We start from the raw sequence: 9,973 nt of genomic DNA, 5'->3' as shown, positions 1-9,973 counted from the left end.
ATTTCCATCCTTACCAACATCCTTACCAACACTTGGTATTATGTCTTTTTAGTTTTAGTCTTTCTACTGGGTGAATACTGACACCAAGTTTAACTTTACATATTCCTGATGACTAATAATAATGATGATGATGATGATAATAATAATTGTATTTGAGCATCTTTCCTGGTGTGTATTGGCCAAACATATACCTGTTCTTTTTATTTTCTTTTAAAGTATACTGCAAAAATAACAAACACTAACAATATTTTCTTTACAAATTAAAAGAACTGAAGGAGTGTAACCCCTATACTTTGTATCTCTCTTTGAAAGAGGTTGCACATGATCTTTGCAGTTGTGATCTGCTTTATGAGACACAGGGCTTTTTCTTTTAGTGTTTGGGCAGTAGCTATTGCTTCCTGTCTCTGAAGCCCTCATGCTTCAGCACAAGGTAGACATTCCCAAAATGTTTTGAATGGAATGAATTGTATTGAAGTAACTGCATTTAAACTTTATGTGGTGTAGAAGAAGCTGCATTGGTTGTGGAAGGATGGGATTCTATTTTACAAAGGTTTATATGCAATTGTCCATTCTGATAAAAGCATCATTTTCTATGTATTATAGACTATTTCATCATTAGCTATTTAATATCTTTACATACTGTGACAACACAGACTCTCAGACTATATTTGCTCCAGAATAAACTCAGTTACAGTCTATCTGCTTCTATCCAGGTTTTGCTTTTTTATTGAGATAACACTAGTTTATAATATCATATGTTTCATGTGTACAGCATTATAAATTCAACTTCTGTATATACTATGGCGTGCTCTTCACCAAAATTTTTTTTCCATCCATTACCATCCAGTTGACTCTTTACCCATTTTTGCTCTCCCCCATCCGTCTCCCCTAATCTGTTCTCTGTATATGTATATTTTACTTTATTTCTTAAAGTATTTCACACATGAGTGAAATCATACAGTTTTTATCTTTCTCAGTCTGACTAATTTCACTTAGCATAATGCCCTCAAGTCCATCCATGTTGTCAAAATGACAAAATTTTATCTTTTTATGGCCAAGTATTATTGCATATATATACCATATCTTCTTTATCCGTTCATCCATCAATGGTTGCTTCAGATCTTGGCTATTGTAAGTACTGCTGTGATGAACATAGGGGTGCATGTATCTTTTTGAATTTAGTGTTTTTCATATTCTTTGGATGAATTTCTGTTAGGTTGAAAAAAAATTCTACTTTCATGCCAGCTTCTATTGGACTCATTTCTCATTTCACAAATCATGTGACTTTCTGTAAATAATGTAGGATGGACTAAATTGGGAGTGTTTGTCTGTGGTTTACTTCTGCCTTCTAGTGTTCTTAGCCTCCTAACTCTCAAATACTCAGTGAGTTCACACTGCTTCTAGTCTTTTGACTATAGACTTTCATTTCTATCCAACTTCCTCAACCACAAAGCTCACCCAGAAGGTGAAATATAATGGCATAGGTTAATTCACAAATCTTAACTATTATTTTTATTTTTATCCCCCATCCTTACTGGATAACTTTTTTTTAATTTTATTTATTTATTTATATTTATTTATTTATTTGGCTGCCCCATGGCATGTGGTATTTCCTCAGGCCAAGGATTGAACCTGTGCCACAGTAGTGACCAGAGCCACAGCATGACAATGCCAGATGCTTAACCTGCTGCAACACAAGGGAGCACCAATATTTGTTCTTTTAAAGGTCTTTGTAGATCTCTTATCCAAAGGAGTAGGTTGAAGTGGATAATGGGCAGGAAAGTTATTGACTTGAGTCACCTTTTTTTTTTTGTCTTTTTAGGGCCTCACCCAAGTCATATGGAAGTTTCCAGGCTAGGGGTCTAATCAGAGCTGTAGCTCTGCCAGCCTACACTACAGCCACAGTAAGAACGGATCCTTAAGCCACTTAGAGAGGCCAGGAATCAAATCTGTGTCCTCATGGATACTAGTCGGGTTATTACTACTGAGCCAGACAAGAACTCCTGAGCCACTTTTTTTTCATCTTCAAATATAATGTGACTGCCCCATGATATGCCATGTTCAAACTTTCCATATAACCTCTGTTTTTACTTATTTATTCATTTTTTGGCCATGCCTGCAGCATGTTCCTGTATTGAACCTGAGCCACAGCAGTGGCAATGCTGAGTCCTTAACTGCTAGGCCACCAGGAAACTCCCTAACCTTCGTGTTTGTAACAGATAATAGTCAATCCCAGAGAAGATACATAGAAACTTTGGTTTACTCCATGTGACTGTTTTAATAGCCTAAAAAGAAATATAAAGGACAAAGCTTTTAGAGGTATTTCATACATCTGCCAAGGTGCGCAGTCATGATCTATAACCAAATATTGCATAGAATTTCACATCATTTGCAATTTTCTTTAAAAAAACTAAAATCTAAAAATAAAGCCAAAATTCATTTGAAGTTGTTAAAGAAAGAGAACCTATATAAAGCTTTTGCAAAGATAAAAACATAACCTGCAACCAATGTTACAAGCAATGCTTCCTTTAGATATCTCTTTTTCTGTTATAAAAGCATGTTCTTGGAGTTCCCTGGTGGTTGCAAGCACGTAAGGATTATCACTGCTGTGGCTCAGGCTGCTGCCATGGTGTGTTTTAGATCACTGGCCCAGGAACTTCCTGCATGCCACAGGGCATGGCCCAAAAAAAAAAAAAAAAAAGTATTTCCTTACAATAACAGCAACAATCTACTACAAAGTATTACTAAGATACGAACCAAGAAACCTGGAGCTTTTGTCTCACCTCTGACTCTCATAAAATTTGCAACTCTGGGTCAATAATTCATTCTCCACATACCAAAACTGGGATTGTAATAAATGTTTCTTCCAGAATAATAGGCAGCTAAATATCTGCAGCAGTGTCCTGAATTGCAACAATAATCTGAAGTATTATTATTTCAGTATAAAAAGCCTAGAAATAAATACCATATTGTCCTAACATTTTCATTATTTTATTTGGTCCAAATTATATAGTTTTTGTGGGACTTTTATTTGGCTCTATACAAGAGATAGACAAAAAAAGAAAAAAAAAGTCATGTGAAAATAGAGCAAGAAGAAGAGGAGGAAACAAGTAAGACAACTTTGATTAACGTATTATGCTAAAAATTACTGTGTGAAATGAAAGGGCAATTCTAAATCAGATAGCTACAAGACATAAAAATCCCCTTCCTGAGCTATTTCAAGCCAAAACCCTATGAGAGAGAATGCAGCTAAACAAAGAACATATGTCATATAAAAGATAAAGTACAGAAAGTTCAAGTAGTTGGATGATCTTCGCGATTAGAAATAAAGAAGGCATATTGCTAGTAAGAGGATCCCCTTGTCAAGAAAGCATATATAGATTTCCCAAGGGTCAGGATGTTCTCCCCCTGATTCTCTTTCAAAGTAAAACGCTAAGCTTCATAAATTCCTGGTCCTTGATTTGAATCTGAAACCTCATGGGTTTCAGCTATTTAGCCTGAAAGTTTAACCACTGAATCTCAGCAGTTTCACCTTTTTATTACTAAGGAGAACTATCTCCAAAGGCAACATCAATTTTAAGATTTCATATCTAGTGATTAAAAACCCACTTAGCACATTTTCAGGTTATGAACAGTGACTATTGTTTATTATTATATTAAAGTACTAGAAGATTCAGGGGCTTTCCTTTATTTTTTTCTGCTGCAGCTGTGGCATATGGACGTTCCCAGGCTATGGGGTCGAATCAGAGCTGCAGCTGGGACCTATGCCCACAACCATGGCAACACTGGATCCAAGTTTGCATCTGCAACCTATGCCAAAGCTTGCAAGCAATGCTGGATCCTTTACCCACTGAGCAAGCCCGGGGTTGAAGGACAGGTCCTTAACCCACTGAGCCCACAAGAGGAACTCTGAAGATTTGGTACTTTAGTCCAAAAGAGGTACTGCTAAAATGACACTGAAGTTAACAAATGGTGTGGACAAAAAATAATTTTGTCCTTAACTTGCTAGGAAAAGAGATTCTCCTTTGAAACTGGAGCAAGTTGCACTTAGGACAAACAAAAATGATATCTACTTTGAACTATGGGGTTCATGTCAGAAGATACCATAACCACTTATCACACAAATATGATTTTCTGATTGCTTGTCTAAAATTATTATCTTCTGATTATTGTCTAAAACTTACCCCAGTTTCTTGAGGGCTCAGTCTTAATTAATCACTGTTGTGTCCCTAGCCACTTGGCTCAGTGCAAAGTATGTGGAAGACGCTAAATAAATCTTAATGAAATTTAAATAGTCCCTTGCTAGACCCACTTCTCTCTTGGAGCGTCTGTAGTCTGTGACCCAGATGCTAAGATTTCTTCTAGCATGGGAAGATTATGCAGTTACTTCCAAGTTTCAAGGGAAGCTGGAGGAGAGGAGAGGAGCATACAAGCAGTACACACTTCAGTCACTTCTGCTGTATTTATTTTCTGTTTCCACAATGATGACACTTCATTTCTCACTCTTTATGGTATAGAGCATCTAGTAAATAACAGTTCTGAGAGGATGCAATGTGAAATTTTGAGTGGGTACCTCAGACATTATTTCCTAAATTTCTGAAGACAGTGAAATTTGGTCTTTAGCTTATGTTATTTAATCAACAATGCTAACTATAAACTCCACTCTAACCCAAAATAATTACCCCAAATAATTTTCATATTAGAGATAGTATTCATAATTCCAACCCAAGGGCACAACATAGCAAAAGACTTAAATAATTTGGGAAAAACATGAGACAGTTGGAAAATATCATAAAAAGCAGACCTACATCTGCAGAAAATACCTTAAATATATATTTTATATATATGCACAGATAAATATATACACACATGCACACATATAAACAAATTATAACCTAAATTATGATTAGAATGCCATAGTCAAATAAACCAATTCTAGTAGTAGCAATAGTTAAGAGATCCTAAACCAGGAGTTCCCTTTTGACACATTGAGTTAAGGATCTGGCATTGTCACTGCAGCAGTTCAGATCGCTGCTATGTAACAGGTTTAGTCCTTGGCCTGGGAACTTCTGCATGCCAAGGACACGCCAAAAAAAAAAAAAAATCCTAAGCCAGTGGTTCTCAAAAGAGTTGTCACTGGACCACCAGCATCGGTATTACCTGAGAACTTAACAGAAAGACACCTTCTTAACCACCTCCCCCCCCCCACCCCCCCCCCCCCCACCCCCCACCCCAGGCCTACTGATTCAGAAATTTGTGGGCTGGAGCCCAACAATCTGTGCTTTATCAAGCCCTCCAATTATCAAACCAACACACTGTACATCTTAAACTTACACAATGTTATGTGTCAGTTATATCTCAATTAAAACAGACAAAAAAAGTGTGCCCTCCAGGTGATTCTGATGCACTCCAGTTTGTGAACATGTGCCCTAATCTGTACATATTACTATCTTTGTTTTACCAGTGCTCTCATGAGCTTGTGCTTATGCATAACCCAGCTAATGAGGCCTGGGACAAGAGCCCTGTGACTTTTTTGTTGTTGTTTTTTGTCTTTTTGTCTTTTCTAGGGCCACACCCACAGCATATGGAGGTTCCCAGGCTAGGGGTCTAATTGAGCTGTAGCCACTGGTCTACACTAGAGCCACAGAAACACCAGATCTGAGCTGCATCTACACCTACACCACAGCTCACAGCAATGGCGGATCTTTAACCCACTGAGCGAAGCCAGGGATCGAACCTGCAACCTCATGGTTCCTAGTCGGATTCGTTAACCACTGAGCCACAACGGGAACTCCGAGCCCTGTGACTTTGATTCCTGTGTGCAGTATTAGAAGAAAAAATATCAGCTTAAGAACCACAAAAATCTCTGATTCCTAAAAGGAATGCTTTTTTAGCTGAGGTAGAAAAAAATTGGTTACAACTTCTTAAGCTTCAGGGACTTTATTTGTGACACAGGGAAATAATAATGTACTAACCTCAAAGAGGTTTTGTTGAGAAATAAATTAGACAATGTAACCATGATTTTAGGCCATAAAGAGTCATGACATTTGCTCATCATTATTTTTTACAGCTTTTTGATCTTATGAAGAAATGTATTCTCTGTTGCTAGTCCACAATTCTAGCTATAGGATAATATGAACTTTTAAACATGATCTACTTCCGATTTTGATGTCTGCTATAATATGTTTTTCCTCCAAGTTATAAAATTAGATGAGCTATCACTCTACTCAAGACAATTACTATGACCCATATTTTTGTATAGAGAAAAGAGATAATACTGTGACTTTTTTTTGGAAAAGAATCGACTTCAATTTTACAAAAAAAGAAAATAAAAAACATCTCTAAGATTAGATTCATGTATATCTTACTCAGTTTAGGTCACAGAAGTAGCTTTCACTTGTATGTTGTATAGTTCTATATTTATTTTCTACGACTGGCATTTTCAATGTTTAATTTATTGCATTCATAAACTATATATGTGTTCACTTTAAAAAATAATTTCAGATTTGTTATTAGTATTCTAATACAATTATAAGTAACTCTAAATTTACAAAATATATAGAAAAGGAAAAAATTTCAAAACCTATATTTATATCTATCAGCAATAGGTCCTTTTAATATTTTTGTTTTCATCCTTCCAGAATTTTTAAGATGCATGTAATACACTCATACTTATTTTAACAAATAGGAGCATTTGATCTGAACACATAAATATATTGTGAAAATATTTTCAGGTAATCATTTCTACTTCATTAATTCAAATGACTCCATTATATTCCATTGGATGGATGGAGTTGATGGATAAATAAGGGAACAACCAATCACTTATTATTAGACATTTGGATTTTTCTGGTTATTTTACTTTTTTAAGTTTTATTGAAATATAGTTGATTTACAACGTTCTGATAATTTCTGCTATACAACAAAGTGATTCAGTTTATACACACATCCATTCTTTTTCAGATTCTTTTCCCATATAGATTATCACAGAATATTGGTTAGAATTCCCTGTGCTATACAGCTGTACAGTAGTTCCCCATTTTTCTGGTTTATTTTTATCACCAATAATTCAATGAACAACACATACTGATATAGTTATCCTCTCAAAATTATTCTTAGGAGTTCTCATCATGGCTCAGTGGAAATGAATCTGACTAATATCCATGAGGACACAGGTTTGATCCCTGGCCTAGTTCGGTGGGTTAAGGATCCGGTGTTGCCATGAACTATGGTGTAGGTCTCAGACACAGCTTGGATCCAGCATTGCTGTGTCTGTGGTGTAGGCAGACAACTGTAACTCCCACTCGACCCCTAGGCTGGGAATCTCCATATGCCATGGGTGTGGCCCTAAAAGACAAGAAAAAAAAAAGTATTCTTAGAAGCAGAGTGCCTGGATCAAAGAGAAACACATTTTTAAGGTATTTGACCCATATCCCAAATGACCCTTATAGAAAGATTATGATAACTTTTACCCTCACCAGCAGTATATGAGTGCCAGTTTCCGACATGCTCCGCTTTTGAAAAAAAAAAATTTCTAATATATCAGAAGTATGTCAAAATCATATTTCATTGTCGTTTTCATTTGCATGTGTTTGATTATTAGTGAAACTGACCATCTTTTCATGGGTAGCAGACATTGTCAGGCCTTCCAGTTGTTTGTCTGTGTCTACCTCTACAGCCTCGGGCTACTTACTCCACAGCTGAGAGCACGTCTTTGATTGCATAGCAGTGTGGGGCAGGTGGGAAAGGCCAGGGAATTAATATCCCCAGGAGCAGCCTAAGTTGAGGGATAGATACCTCAATTGCACCCCTTAGGTGGGATAACTCTGGAGAGTGTTCCACACTATCTCCCAGAGTTCCAGTAGGACTGAGCCCCAGCTGCCCACAGAGGAAATGACTTGATGACTCATCCTTTCCCTGCCTCACTCCTCCTCTTCCTATCCATGGTATCAGCTCCCAAATTAACTACTTGAACTTGCATCCTTACCTCGGGTCTTATGGACTGGGGAACCCAACCTAGACAATTATGAGCTTTTTCGCCTCTTATTTAGTCAATTATCTGACCATCCATATTTTTTTCCCCATTTTAATATTGGAGTTTGAATTATCTATTTTAAATATTAAGAAGAAAGAGATATTTACAGAAGGCAATCATGATGGATCACAAACCAGGCCATTAATAAATTACAATTAACACCAAATTGTCTTAATAAACACATTAAGATTTTGGAGTTTTCTTGTGGCTCAGCAGGTTAAGGATCCAGCATTGTTACTGCAGCTCCAGTCACTGCTGTGCCATAGGTTTGATCCCTGGCCATGACCATGTGTGGCCAAAAAAAGATTTAAAGTATTACAAGTTACTAATAATAACTACTACATTCAAAGTAATTACCCTCTCTTTATATGGAGTTCAAGATTTTCTTTATAAATGAACTAATATGTAGGAAAATGGAAAAAACTAGCAAGCTATGGAGAGGAGAATACTTTAGCCAAGATGTACTAAATGTGTTGATTGAGTGCTATGAGAAAAACTAAATTCAACAATGTAAATACACTCAAAAAAGATTGGCATCATTTTTAGGGAGAAACTAGGGTTCAGTGGGATGTCTGTTGAGAAGATTTAGAATGGAGAAACGTTTTGGGTCAAATGACATTTTCTAGTATCTAAAATCAATATGTTGTTAATTAAAATACCAATCACCCAAGAAACAGTAAACAATGTTAAACTAAACTGGATCAGAGCCCAGAAAGTCAGCCTGACTAGGGGTGCACAAAACTAGGAAGAGAAAAAAAAAAACCCAAACCAAACAAAAAGCTTTCAAAAGCAACTAACCATTTGAAATGGGAGGAAAGGGTAGGGAGGGGATACAGAAAACAAAAGAAAATGGCCAGTTTGCATCTTGCTCTGGGCCAGGAATCAGACAGAATTGCTCCAACAGAATCTTTGTAGAGGCCTTTCTTCCAGCTACACAACTTAAACATTTGCAAAGGTAAAATGAAGACAGTCTAGACAACCTAACTTGCCTTGTACAGACAGTGAAAGTTTTTAAATAGGACATACAATACAAATCCACAAGAGTCAAATTTAAACACCTCTTCAGAATTGTGACTACCCTCACATTTCATGCTACCTCCAGAAGAGTTACCTTCTTTTTCTTTTTTTCTTTTGGCTGCAACATGCAGCACCTGATGTAGGATCTCTGTTCCCAGACAAGGGATTGAACCAAGGCCACAGTGGTGAATGTGCAGAGTCCTAATCACTAGGTCACCAGGGAACTCCCTAGAGGAGTTAAATTCTTTAGATGTGTGACTCAGCCTTTTTTTTTTTTTTGGTCTTTTTTTGCTATTTCTTGGGCTGCTCCCTTGGCATATGGAGGTTCCCAGGCTAGGGGTCTAATCGGAGCTGCAGCCACCGGCCTACGCCAGAGCCACAGCAACGCAAGATCCGAGCCGCGTCTGTGACCTACACCACAGCTCACGGCAACGCCGGATCGTTAACCCACTGAGCAAGGGCAGGGACCGAACCTGCAACCTCATGGTTCCTAGTCAGATTCGTTAACCACTGCGCCACGACGGGAACTCCCTGACTCAGTCATTTTAATGTATTTATCAGGACAGACTGTAATCTTTTTCTGAACTTACAAGATAACATGAAGGTTAAGTGTCTACACAATAGCAAACAGCCAGAAGAAATGTAGAAATCTGTCCAGATTAAAGTCAGTGAAAATAATGGCAGTGCAAACAAGCTCAGGTCTGGATGCTTCAAAATACATTAAAAGATAATTACTCAATAATCCATCAGTTCTATACCAGTCATATTGTTACCAAAACTAGACCTTTTTCCACTGGTGCCAGATAGAAACGCAGGGACAGAGTTTTGGGTGAAGGAGAGAAAAAAAAAAAAAAAAAAAGCTTTATTTCTCTGCCAGGCAAAGGAAGGTCACAAGAGCATAATGCCCTAAAGAGTGTGTCC

Source organism: Phacochoerus africanus, chromosome 15 (assembly GCF_016906955.1).
Source record: "Phacochoerus africanus isolate WHEZ1 chromosome 15, ROS_Pafr_v1, whole genome shotgun sequence".
NCBI lineage: Eukaryota > Metazoa > Chordata > Mammalia > Artiodactyla > Suidae > Phacochoerus > Phacochoerus africanus.
This window is presented reverse-complemented; position numbering follows the sequence as displayed.